The 14,241-nt window shown below is 37.7% G+C and overlaps 1 protein-coding gene across 1 annotated transcript in view; it reads left to right on the top strand.

Annotated features, from left to right (window-relative positions):
- The first annotated feature begins 8,783 nt into the window (after nucleotides 1-8,783).
- LOC124168175 overlaps nucleotides 8,784-14,241 on the top strand; it is a 100,888-nt gene continuing 95,430 nt past the window's right edge. The window contains exon 1 of the mRNA XM_046546299.1: nucleotides 8,784-8,996. The gene's annotated coding sequence lies outside the window, so the exon portion shown is untranslated. The remainder of the gene's footprint in view (nucleotides 8,997-14,241) is intronic.

Here is a 14,241-nt window from a genome sequence, read left to right as displayed (position 1 = left end):
CTTTACATCTGGGCTTCAAGTGCCCATCTTGAGAAACATAATGTTCCTTATTTTTCTTAGTACTGGGGCATTTAATTTCTACTACTAAGTCTTCTGAAATTGCATCAGGAGATGCAGCAAGAAAAGGGCAATCCTTGGATAACACTATACCTGTTTTTCAAAGGAGTATCCCAATTCTTCCTCAAGCACCTCAAGGACTTGAGGCTCCAGGTAGCAACCCCTTTTCATAGGTTAAGTCTCAGGGGTACGAGCACCCAATATCTGCTCCACCAGAGAACCCTCTATTGTTGAGCACACTGAAGCTTCATACATCTTTGAAGCTGTGATTCGTCCATATCTCAGCTTATGCCACAAGGAAATCTTTGCCTGTCTAACTGTGGCCCTTGACGCTTCCTTCAACACAGTTTCATTCATCTTATGTGAGCAAAACAAGCGGAAATCTTCAAATGTGCCACCACCATTTTCAATAAATTTGTGCCCCAATACATTCAAAGACAATTGATTGATATCACCAACTCCTTGATAGTGCTTAAATATTTGCCCTTTGGCTTCCTTGTCCTTCCCAGTTTCTATTACTTTCTGGAGAAAATCTGTCGACACTTAGGGGGCTGCTGTACAAGTACCTGGAGAAAGGTTTTTTTAGCAAGAATGTACTTCATGCTCTTTCCAATATCTGCCAGCTTCGACCTCTTCCAATAGGATTCTGTAGAAGTGGGGGCTGGATCCTCACTTCTTCGATGGACCCACATTAGTAAACACACGGCATGCTTGCATCCTCCTGAAAGAAAATGTTATTTATGATGTAATCATGAAGTATGTTCATTCTTTTGCATAAATCTCAGGTTATTTTTTTCCAAGCAACTTTTCTCTCTCTCTCTCTCTCTTTGATTTTAGTTATTATATTGTTCTTTACAACGCTGTTGACTCTGAAGTGACTGTTAAGATGCTTTTAAGCCACACAATAACACCATCAGAACAGTTATCATTTTGCTCATAGTTAATAAAAAAATGACGTTTAGGTTGAAGATCTCATTAATTTCTTCAAGACCTTCGGATCTTATGTACGATAGAAATTTGAATATGCGTCTGAAAACCTTAGTATCTCTCAGAACTTTTTCCAAGTACAGGTTATATTTTTCATAAGTACACTTGTGAATTTATCCATCAGTAATAGCATATAATTATATTTAATAATTTACTGGTTTAAAGAATGTGTACTTACTTAGTCTTGGTTACTAGGTTATTTCTTTCCATTTCAGGCAATTCGATCCTTTATACGAGGGATAAAATCGACGCCTTTATCAACTTTCTGTATGCTTAGGAACAAAATACGCCGTCCAATGAACTAATTTTGCCAGCATTATTCATAAAAAACGTAAAGATCTTACTTCCTTCAGCTTCTTAGCCTCATTTTTTGCCTTCCGTTTGGCAGCAGCTGGGTGAAGATTTTTACATTTGAAGGCAAATATACACTCGGAATTGCAAACTGATGCAATCTCCGAATCGGTCGATATCCTGGGAGCTCCGCTTGCAAATCCCGTTTAAAATCTTCGATGGAGAAGTGTTCCGAGCACACATGTCAAGAATCAGGATTCCACGAACCGTCCCTCTTGCATTTAATGATCCACTTTTTCCTTATTCTAGGATCCTTCGGAAAATTATTCAATATAAACAGTTTAATAATAGGAATAATGCCTCAAATCATATAATCACAGCAACGCAACGATTTACACACCTATGGAAGAATATTTGAGGTCCGCTCTTCTTAGCTTTGTTAGAGCTATTACCACAAGTAGCCACCGTACAAAGCATTCTTCATGATGTTTTTATCACGCAAAAAGAGTAGTAAATGGGCGACATAAGTTATGGAGCGCAATATTCGTTGCTGAAGAACTGAATTCCCGTGCGGTGCATCCGTCGAATATGGCTGGTGTCTGCCGTGACGTCGCAGGAGCTCGGCGAGGGAACTGAGACCACCTCTCCTTTACCACCTTAGCCATTAGGTTCCTGCCGAAGATCTGAAGTTAGCATGGAAGAACGTCGTTCTAAATCAGTGGAAAGAATACTGGAATTCCCGAACAAGGAACAAACTTTAATAGCGTGAAACCTGACGTGTCAGGGTGGGCGTCATCTGTCAGGGGTACGCGGAGAGAGGAGGTTGTCATTACACAGTTGAGAATAGGACACTGCGCCATGACTCTATTCACGGAAGATTAAATCCCGCCTCAGTGTAATGTATGTGCCTCCGTTATCAGTGTAAAACATTTCTTGAAAGAGTGTGATTTATACCAGGTATGGCGAAATAGAATGGACCTTGTCGGAGGATTAAAGGATATGCTCCGTGACAACCGTGAGCAACTTAGCCAGGTAATGATTTTTTTAAAGTAACTGGCGTCGTACACAAAGTTTAGCATAACGTCACGTACTTTTTAGCATACGATATGGTGTGGTGCAAAATGACCTCAGATGTCGACGCATCCTTTAAACAAGATTACTACTACTACTACTAAGTGGAAGAAATGGTGACACTAGCCTGTATAGTACTACACAACTTTTTGAGATCAAAGAAGGATGCTAATTACTTGAAGGTCTGGTAGATAGAGTGATGAGAGATGGAAGGGTAATGCCTGGAATGTGGAGGCAGGGTCCAATACCTGACGATCAATTGGTAAGACAGGGTGGAAATTGGCACAATAACGATGCGAGAGCTATTAGGGATTAATTTTGTGACTGTTGGAATACTACCATTGGGAAATGGCATATAGGTTGTGGTAGTGCTAATGAATTCATCTATTTCATTCCTTCTTTTGTTGTTGGTAATTTTTCTGGTTGTAAATATTGTAATATATCTGCAGTTTTATGAAAAATTATTCCACTTTTCATTTGTGTTATTCGCTGTATTGATGACTCACAATCTTCTTTTGTTATAAAGCTTTTTATATTTGAACCAAATCAAGCCTTTTTTGTGTGATAGTGGTCTACTATGCTATAAAATGAACCAATATTAAAAAATCTATGATGATGGTGTATCTAGCTATGGTTTATGCATAGGAAATTGATGGAATGGATCGTGTTGAGAAGGAGAACACGCATTTGCGTCCTTGCATCGCATGAAAATAGGACTATTGACTCAAATGCTTTAAGTTTAGACTCAGGAACCAGAGTATTCCAGAACTTCTTCAAGCTAAGTTATTTTGCAACCTTATCGGAAATTGAACAATAATAATAATTATAATAATAATTGAACAACTACTATAGCTTACTTACTACCTGATGTTCTACGATTACTTGGTATGATAGTAGAAACAAATTCTGAAATCATTCTCAAGATTTTTTAACTAATGATCATTGAGGGTTGAAGAAATGACCAAACAACAGTGATTCCACCAAGCAAATTATATAATAAACAATTATTTTACAATCAAATTCAATGTAACAAAATGTAAATTAAAATTAAACAATAAAAAACATACAAAAATATTTAATTATCATTCTCATCATCTTTAGCTTTCATTAATACATCAAAAATTTTCTGCATTGCAGCTTTCTGTTTTTTTATCACTTATCTCGGCAATTTCTTGCCCTACAAATAGGCCGAAATTTTCAAATTTCGTGTTTCTCCTCTTTTTTCCTTGCTCAAGGGCTTACGAAGCCTTTGAGAGGAAGGTAGTTATATCTGCTTCCTCAGTCCTTCTCCTCTTGGGGGTCGGTACTCCTCTTGATGAACCACTTCTTGAGGAGATGTTGCAGTGGTCAGCGCTGGCAGAGGTGGACTCTTCACTGTGTAAGGGGACTGGGATGGTGCTAATTTCATCTTGCTCTTCTGCTGTGATATCTAATAACTCTCCGGATTGAATTTCAATGGGCGTTTCCTGCAGACAAATAAATTTATGTAATGTGCAGAAGTGCAAAGAAGTCCCTTCGTGAATTTAAGTGTAGCTAAAACATAAAAATCGCAGAAGTAACTGCATTGAAGTGGGCACACAACGTAAGATCACAAATTTCCGTAAACAGTAAACCAAAATAGGTGCTCAACAATGGTAAATAACGGGGTCAATGGACGGTCTCAAACAATAGACTCGTTCCAAACATGCCCCTTGAATTTGACTTTTCATGTTATTGCTTCATGCCAGAAGCAAACCATGCACATTCCAGAAAAACAAATTATACCTCATAAAGACGTATTGATAGCAAGAGTCATTAGCATACCTTGTTAAGCTCCACGGGATCCCAGTTTGATACGCTCTTCCTGGGTGCCGTATGCCTTACAAGGAAAGTTAAATGGTTGTAGCACCACAATTTTGGCGTTACAACCTCTTCCACTCCTGCTCCACTCTTCTTCGACTTGATTAATTTGTTTTTTTCAGCCATATATTGTGTGCGGAGGCCATTTATCTTAGTTTTCACGTCCTCCAATGTGGTACCAGGTGGAAACTGTTGGGAGTATCGAGTTCACATTTATTTTAAAAGACCATATCTACGATAACTACAAAATAATTCTTTGTAGGATTCATTGAAACCACGTACTACAAAAAACTCAATATAAAGGCCACTACGAGAATACCACATATCTAAATAAAAACATATCCAACACCATTTGAACGAAACAAGCCCTAGCTCCAGAAATTTATATTTGTGAATGAAATTATAATTTTAAGGAAATAAACGTACAGAATAGTATCAGAATTCGCTCCCAGTTGAGGCCTAAGATTTTTAGTTTTTTTTGCTTCCTCCCATGGAACGTTCTCTATTAATTTCTGCTTTTCGTCAAGTTTTTGGGTTTTCGATTTTCCGACGGCGCATGGTATAATAAACTGTTTATTAACCTTTAACATAAAACTGTACATCACCAAATACACCAACAGAGGCATTATCTGGAGTTAAATTACTTTTACAAAATACAATTCAACGATCTTCAGGTTTAAACTTCATACATCTCTTAGATGTTAATACATTAGAAGACACAGTAGTACAATGCTCATTATACCATTTATTTTGATACCCGCTTTTTCGAAACTGTCAATTATATTTTTTATTTCGAAGACTTGTGTCGCGTTCTTTGTGAAAACTGTGATGTCGTCTGCGTTTGCGATTTCTGAGTAGAGCTCTCCTCTTCTGTATGTGCCTATTCGGTTTGTTAGTAATGTTCTTGATGCTGGGTCTAATGCAATCGCATACAGTAGCATCCTTGTCGAATTGAGTTTGTCATCGTAAATTGTGTAGAGATGCCGTTTTGACTTTTGATTTGACCCTTATTTTGCGGTATATGTTTTTTATTGTATTTGTGAGTTTTTCGGAATGTTCACATGCATCGTTATTTTTATGATCCATCCCATTATAATCAAAGGCTTTTTCTAGGTCAATGGCTGTCATTAATGGAAAAATGATCTCTGCATTATCTTTTGGTTTTCACCGCGTCCGTTGTGTTTTGGTGACAACAGTTTCGCTGACATTGCAGTCAGCGTCTTCAGGTCGAAGGTGAGGTAACTCGGAAAATTTCAGCCTTATATAGACCTCTTCATCCCGCTACTGCTCCCGCATCGGTCGGTGGTTGTCCATCTCCCATTGCTGGTCACCTATTGGTTGGTGGTTGGAGAATCCTTTTCCATGCGTTATGCAGGTGGTAGCCTTGATCCTGTTAAAATTCGCCGGCGTTTTTGCTATCTCAATAGCTTCTCTGATAAGGCGAGGGAAGTATTCATTTTCTTTTGCTATTATTTTGGCGTCTACAAAGAGTATAATGTGTCCAGGTTCACTCCAAGCATGCTCAGATATGGCTGAGAGTTGGTGCTGTTTTTTTTAGTAGCCCTTCGATGTTCCTGCTTTCGGATTTTCATCTATCTGCAAGTCTCGCCGATGTAATATTTTCCGCACGAGCAAGGCACTCGATATATTCCCTCGTAAAGGTCCATTGGAGTTGTGTCCTTTGCTCCGGGTAGTTTGTTTGATATTTTTGTCTGTTTATTAATGGAAAAGTGCTACTGGTCCAGGTGCTGAAGTGATGATGTCTCGAATTATTGTAATGACGTGTATTGCGTTTTTATGTTGAATTCCTGCGTATTGGTGTTTGTGTAACTAGGGTGTGACTATTGCTTCTAATGTATTTTTTATAATGTGTGTGTAAATTTTATAGTCAGTATTTAGTAGTGATATTGGCCTGCAGTGTTCTATTTTTGTCGATTTTTTAAAATTTTTTGTATGGTTTAATAGTTGCTATTGTCATGTGATCTGTATTTCCGTGTATATTTATAAAGTTGAAAAGTTTTATTGATGCTGGCTTTAGTAGTGTCCAAAATGCAATATAAAACTCATATGTTAGTCCATCTACCCCGGGGGCTTTGCCTTTCTTTAGCTTGTGTTTCGCCATTTCGCCTCTTACGTTACCTCGTGGTCGTACGTGTTTTTTGTTTCATCCTCCAATTTCGGGGTCTCTGGGAGAGGTGAATGAATGAATGAATATTTTTAAAATGCTCTCGGTAAAACCTATGAGAGCAAAAAATAGAAAATACAGGAAATGTTCTACTCTTAATAGTAGGTATTTTGACAAAAATATGGCATTATGGAGATTTTTGCTAGGCTAACAAGTAGTAGATATTTAGACAAAAATATGTAAAATATTCAATACTAATAACACAAAAACATAAGTTTTAACACAGACAGTAATGAACACACACATGCCTAAACACATTTATGCAGAGAGTTTTGATAACATCTCAACTTTAAGATGATAACTTCAATGAGTTGAGTTACTGAAGAGAAATAACCTCCCCAATGTGATGATTGTCGGTGCCCGTTAAATATTTGACATATCCTGATAGATTGCGTTAAGTACCGCGACGCGCGAAGACGGATTAATCTAGGGGGAGACCTATAGAAGCCCTATTAGGAGACCACCCTACCAACTTAAATTATACATTTCAGTTCCTCAAAGAAATTAAAATATTTAATAAAATCTAAATATGCTCACTCTTTGTACGAAGACATCATATGCAATGAATCTCTTTTTACATAAGTTTTCCTTCTTTCTTCCATTCTCCATATTTGTTAGTATTGTATGAAAGTTTGTTACGGCCTCTTGGAGGAACGCCTCCGCGTCCCCTCCGTCCGCAACCGTCCCCATGGGAAGCGATGTTTTTTTATAGTTCTATCGATCTTTTCCGTGTTGCCAGACTAATTAGACCCCAGTCTTCATATACCTCTTTTTACCATTTTCGTGGTGCATATTGGCGCATTTCTAAAACTCTTATATGTATTTTTAGGTGTTTTTTAATTTCTGTTTCCTCCATCTGATTTTTATTTGTTTTAAGGAGCATGTCTCGTGACGCTTCTCTATAGAAATTGAGAGTATCTGTTTGTGTCCTATATTGTTCTGTTGTGATTCGTTTTATCTCCTTTGCGACCCTTGGTTTGAATATATTCTCCCACCATTGAGCCACATTTTTATCGAAGGAGGGGTGGTTAAATAGCTGCGCTATCTTCTGTTTTATTCGTTCCATTGCTTCCTCGTTTTCTAAGATGCCGTCATCGAACTTCCATTATGTCTTTTTTTTCGTGTGTTTGTTTGTGTATCCGTGTTGATGATTACTGTTATAGCATGGTGATCGGAGGTTGACATTGGTATGTTCTGAAAAGAATGTATATGTTGCTGTAATGTTGCAGATGTAAAAAGGTAGTCCAGTCTATTGTTTGTTTGTGTACCAAATCTTGTGTATTGTTGTGTATTTTGTCCTGTCATTACACCTGTATCCATTGCTTGAAGGCTATTTATTATTAGGTGGAAAGATTTCGATACTTGATATTTTATTGTGCTTTTGTATCCCCTCCCTGTCTTGTGACCTGTATATCGCATTGAAGCATTTGATAGCGAGTAGTTAACTGTGAAAGTCAGGAAGTGCTAAAATAGAAAAATGTAGCTACAATTACTGCACAAGTTCTTATTAAAAATGCTGATCTTATGACCTAAAAAGACCTGTGTAAAAATATCATTAACAGTTGAAGTGGTAGCAGAAAAATGTAGATATAATTATAACATTTTTCTTATAAAACAATGTAACTCATGACCTGAAAAGAAAAAATGTATTACTATAAAGAAAATATCATTTAAAAACGATAAATTAATAATAATGTGCGATCGTACTCTATCCATCTTTAGCCAGTATAAGTAGTGGCCGAAAAATGAAGCAATAATACAACATTTTAAAGTATCAGAAAATGTTTTTATTTTGACCTAAACAGGAAACCAAGTTATATTGCTATAGAAAAATATTATTGAACAGAAATGTTTAATTAATAAGAATTGTCTTAGTTGCGACCGTACCCTATCCACTTGTGCCATATTTAAGTTAAAAGTAGGAACAGAAAAATGTAGCTATAATTACAGCATAGAAGAATTTTTTTCTGAAAAATGTTTTTCTCGTGACCTAAAAAGAAAAAATGATATTACTAAATAAAAAAAAACGTTTTGTTAATAAGAATGAATGCTCTAAGGTGCGACCGTACTCTATCCACCTGTGAACATTTCAAGGTTCCGGATGATCCGAATTGTTTCTCTTATATCACAGGCCCCCCACCACTTCCCGTTACCCCAGCTTTCCAATCACGTATCGGTGAGCCGGAGGGGAGGGGGTAGGCTCTCAGAAAGGGAAAGGCGGGAGGAGGTAGGGTTGGGAGAAAGGAGGAGGGGTGATGGCAGGTATTGCTGGCGGGGGGAGGTGAAGTGAAAAACTTTCCCCTTCGTCGAGACTCTCTCGGTTTGTGTATGTGTCGTAAGGCCTTCTTTCTTCCTCCGGCCCACCTCTAGCAGTCCGACGGGCTTCAGTCCATCGTGAGCTGGTTTCGCGTCGACAAGTCGTCTGCTGTTACTGCCAGTTTGTGTCTTCCGGGAGTAGTGCGTTCTCTTTGGTCTGCCGGGTGCCGAGACGGTAGTGGAGGTGAATTGGATCCGTGTCATGCCGGAAGATCGCCGGGGGAGGACTGGACACTTAACCGCAGGCACGGTGAGCGACCCCGAGATTTTATTTTTAAGCAGTAAATTCTTTTAGGGATATTATCCGGGTAATTTTCGCTGTCATCTCAATTTCCATCGCTGTCGACGTTTCGATGAAATCCTGTTTCATCTTCATCGGGTGCGATGAAATCCCGAGAAGAATTTACTGCCACCATTCGCCGGGAAAAGTGAAGTCCTTTTATTTTTAGTGTTGAAGTAAAGGCTAGGACATATTTACACGGATTTTTGTATTTTTTCGAATATTTTGAAAAATTAGAAATTACGCTGCCAAGCACTTTACAAACAATTTCCACGGATTTATGTTTCGTTTTATTTTTCTTTCGAATATTTGAAAAGCAATAATTATCCCACCACGCAGTGCATTTTCATGCAAACCGTTTAGTTACTTTAATTTTTTTACGCCACCATGCGTTTAATTTACACGGATTAAGATTTTCGATTTTGTAATTATTTTTTATCTCAAGTTTTTTTAAGCACCACACGTGTGCCATCACGTAGACAAACTTATTGTCAACCATTTTTTGACTTAACTTTTTTCCTACAGTGTAAACTTACCTCGTCCTATAGACAGCACCTTGTGCATTTTTACACGAATTTGAAATTTGGACGAGGTATGAGATTGATTAGAAGTTTTTTATATCATTTAGGAGCGACGAAAGTACGAAGTTGGCTGTATAGGTTTATAACTTTGATGTAGGCCTAACAATAATGAAAGCGTATAGGAGAGGTTTTTCCATAAAATATTCAAAGAAATTGAGATTGTGAGATGTATTGCAATCAGTGTCCTGAAATACAAGAATACTGTATAGTCTGGGCATATAGGTACCGGCACTCATTGTCCGAACCAAACGTCTTGCGATAATATAGTTATTTAACGATAATAATAATGATAACTATAGTAATTTAATGAGAAATAAGATCCAAAAGTAACCAATTGGGAGGATGAGTGGCCAAATCATTAGAGAAACTATAGAGGAGGAAAAATGCACGGAATCGGAATAAGGTGTTACAAATTGTGTACTTTCACTTGTGTACCAGGCAAATACCACGAGTAACACGATAAAGAGGATTTTTGTCCCAATTAATCGGTAATATTTCTATCGGTTTCCGTTGGAGTACTTTTTTTCCGAAATAAGCGGGTGTCCCAAAACCCGATTGATCCTCATTGCTGAAATATACCGTATTGTGGATATTTGGCCGATTCACGAGCAGTTCTTCTGATCATTGAGGCTAGAAGATTTTATTCTCGCATTTTAATCTCCCTCGAGAGATTAGTCATTATTTGCTGCAATTCCCAGAATTCCTTCCGTCCTATTTCGAATCCTTCATATTATGTTACACTGATGTCCGTGATGTTTCAATACACTTTTTGCGATGCTCATATCTAATATCTTTTAAGTATTGTTAATTTTCTCGTCATGAAATACGTTTGGATTTATCGCGGATTCTCTTTTCTTTTCCGTATCTTTTTTAAATCTGTTTTCAAACTTATTTTTTAAGATGCCAAGTCGAGGCATTTCACATTTCTTTGGCAGAAATAATTTAACTTTGTTTTTGCATCATCTCACCTCGTAGAATATATCGATTCTGGTTGTCTCCACTTTTCTTTTGATCATGTCAATTTATCTGCTATAGTAAATTGTCTTTGTGTTTTGCTTGAGTGATGTGATGAGCGTAATTTTATTTTGAATATTTAGTCGACCCACGTTAAAAGTTATCTGGGCTAAAGTTACGTCATTTTTTATTATTTTCCCTTGTTTGGTGCAGTTAAATAATAAAAGAAAACGTAGCAACCGACCGCGGCGTTTCGGCAAATGGAGAATTTCCGCATTTTTGGGGGTTTGGTCCTAGTTAGTGAAATGTCGAGTGGACCCTCATATTCACGATTTTCACGTTTTTTTTTAGATTGGGTCTTCGAAAAATACATGTTGATCGATGTGGAATTTTCGTCATGTCGACTTGTCTTGTACTTCATCGTATATTCTCATGTGCCACGCGGCCTAGTGTAAGATCCGCTTCTTGTTTTTGAGCAGTGGATTACGGAAATAAATAATTTTTAAATAATCGTCAAAAGATTTTTCGCATTAATAAATAAAAAAGTTTGATTTGCGTTATTATAATGGGAATATATCCTGCTGTTTTCCTTTGAAAATAGCGGAGTAATGACGATTTGACAATGAAACAATTATTTCGCGTCATACCTTTTTAATCGGTGGCCACTAACCTCGGGAACTTGCTTGCGTTCGATGCACCTGAGATTAACGGCGACGACTGCAATTGTGGCAGGTGGGCCTACATCGGGGCGCCGCAACCGTACCGCGAGGAAAGATTAGGAAAGCAAAGTAATCGGTTGGCCGGAACTTGCTGATTCCCAAGCCTTTACGTGTCCTACGTATGAATACTATTTAGAATGGAAATACTCGTGTGAGTCGCTCATCCTCGTGTAAGACGCCGCTGAAAAAGAACAATGGGTGCGCTTGGTACATAAGAGAATATTGGTATTTTTTCTCTACACCGGGAATCGAACCACGGAATCTTGGCTTTCCTAGACCATAATCTTTTGACGCTCTTTTAAACTAAGTTAACGGTGTTTTTAAGTATTTTTTCGGATTAACGAGGGATGGCCTCTCACGGATTTTGAAGGTGGTGGCCGATGAATTGAGGTGTTTGTTTGCGCAGGTTATTCTGTGAGTGTTATATTGGGTGGTTACACATGCAATTAGTTCTACCAAATGGTGCATCATACTGTATAGTGTATGTGATTGCGTTAATCAAAAGTTAAGATGTTTAAAAAAACTAAACAAATATTCTCAGTCTGTTAGTTCTACGATTTACGGAATTCTTGAGAAATTTGCGGTGATATAGCTGCCTTGTATGACTAATTAACGCAAAGTTGAAGGAAAGTCTTCTGTCTACATAAGGTACCTTCAAATATGAGTAATCTAACTTGTGTCTTATCATTCTGATAACCTTTTCTTGTGATATTTCGAGTCCCATCATGTAACCACTCCAATATGGGTTTAAGAAAATAAATATTATGAATTAAACAAATATCCTTCGAAGCTGCAATTAAAAAGAATATTTTTTTTCGTCTTAGTTGAAATAAAAAACTTGAGAATCGCAGTCTGATATAATTATTTTACTTTAAAACCTATCCAGAGGCAGATGCTTCTTCGTAAGTAGGGTTACTATCTACCTTCTATTTCTGAACTATCTTACTTAATGATTTAATAGTTATGAATTGTGAACAAATAGGTATTGAGCAATGCGAAAATGATTACAAACGCAAAAAATATTGGAACCCTATCTTTATTTTTTGTTGCATGATACATTCCCTACTAAAGCTGTGAACTATGAAATATCGAAGTGTATGGTAAGCTTCGGAATCGGAGTTGGGTATGTGAATTGCACCTCTAAAGGTGGGGCCAGGAAAACGAAGCACTGGGAACTTCTGTGCCAATCAAGTAGAAAGAGATTCATAATGTGGTCAGCAGTGAAAGCTAAATTGGCAACAACGGTGTGGTGTTGTGACAGTGGATCCATGTTTTTAATTCCAATGTCCTCATCCGCTCACCAGAGCATATCTGTAAAAGGCGTCGGTTACATCCCTCACATGATGCAGAAGTGTTCAACGAATCTCTTCAAGCGTGTTTTGTGTTACTCTCGAAATTCTTTTGCTTTCTGCAGAGTCATGATTTCCCTTTCATGCGTGTGACTTGACGGTTAAAGTATTTGCAAAAATGGAGAAATTGCAAATCACCGTTTCATCTTTTTGTGAATACGTGTCTACTCAATTGATTGCTGCCTTTTGATCGAATAATTTTCTTGTTGAGGGTAAAAAAATGACATGATAATAACTTGTAATAAAACTACGCAGAGATTTTAGGTGGCTACGTTTAGGAAACTGAGGCAGTTTTTCCTCTTGCATATTCACAGTTCAAATGTCTGTATCTTGAAAAAAGTCCTGCTTTCGTAGCCATTCCAGTGGAGAGCTACTTCATTTAGGATACCACAGTTTTTTAGCTATAGAAAGCGATGCTATAGTTGCGCGAATAAATAAATGAGAATGACAAATACTCATAATAAATGCCAGCCTAAATGTATCGATACGAAAATATAAGTACCGATCATTATAAATTAGGGTATTCGAGAGAACTACACCACCTAGCGACTATCTCATTGTAGCTATGGGCGATGACCCTTATCACCTAAGCCTTGTCACAGGATTCCTAAAAAAACTGGCCTTATAAATCCAATTTCATTTTATTTTCATTATCCTCAACTGCTTCCATACTAAATTAGGAATGTAATATTTTATTATTATGCACTTAGATTGTCCCTGGTCCTAATGGCCTTAGTTGTCGAGGCACCCGTAACTCCAACCCTACTGCTACGATAATCTCTGTCAACGTGATTCCCCAAAATAATAAGCAGCTCTTCCCAATTGTGGACGCATACGCGGAAATCATTCCGTGAACCCCATCCTGAAGTATGAGAAGGTTCGGGGACGAAAGTGAGCTCCTTCTTAATTTCGTTGCTCATATTATGCTGGCATGCAACTTAATTTATTTCCCACAACTCATCTCTGGATGATGTCATCGAACAATGGGATTTTTCGGGCTCCAGTCCGTCGGAACAATGTGAAACCGACGGTGTGAGAGTGGCGCAGTGTTAAGAGAGACTTCTAGTGGTCCCAAAACTGGAAAACAAAATGGAAATCGGAATAGATATAAAAACACTTCCGTGTATTTTGAATTATAACACTTAGCGCTTGGTTTCGTAAAATCCTTGGAATAATGGAGAATTTATTGTTGCTATTATTATGGATCCACTGGTTATGGTCACTGCTTAAACTAACTCTTCTAACAGAATAGATCGTTTAGAGTAGCGGTTCCCAACCGGCAATATACGTACCCTTTAGGGGTACGCTACCTACCGGTCGGGGGTACGTCGAAAATAATCGGTAATGGCGGACGCCAGGAACTATGTATATCTTGACCAGGAATTATGTATATGGGATGTTTAAAACAAATTTTCTACTTAATTAATTATTTATAAGTACAAGTGTCACCTATCCGTTGTGAAGTTATGTAATAAAATTTGCACGTTATATGTTTGGGGGTACATTATTAGTTTCGTATATGCATGGTGGGATACGGTATTAAGAAAAGGTTGGGAACCGCTGGTGTAGAGTGTTCCTTATTTTTTTTCGTTCCACGTTGGTAAATTTTGTC

The sequence above is a fragment of the Ischnura elegans genome, chromosome 11, assembly GCF_921293095.1.
Source record: "Ischnura elegans chromosome 11, ioIscEleg1.1, whole genome shotgun sequence".
Lineage (NCBI taxonomy): Eukaryota > Metazoa > Arthropoda > Insecta > Odonata > Coenagrionidae > Ischnura > Ischnura elegans.
The sequence above is the reverse complement of the archived record's forward strand: the minus strand, read 5'-3'. Positions and strand labels throughout refer to the sequence as shown.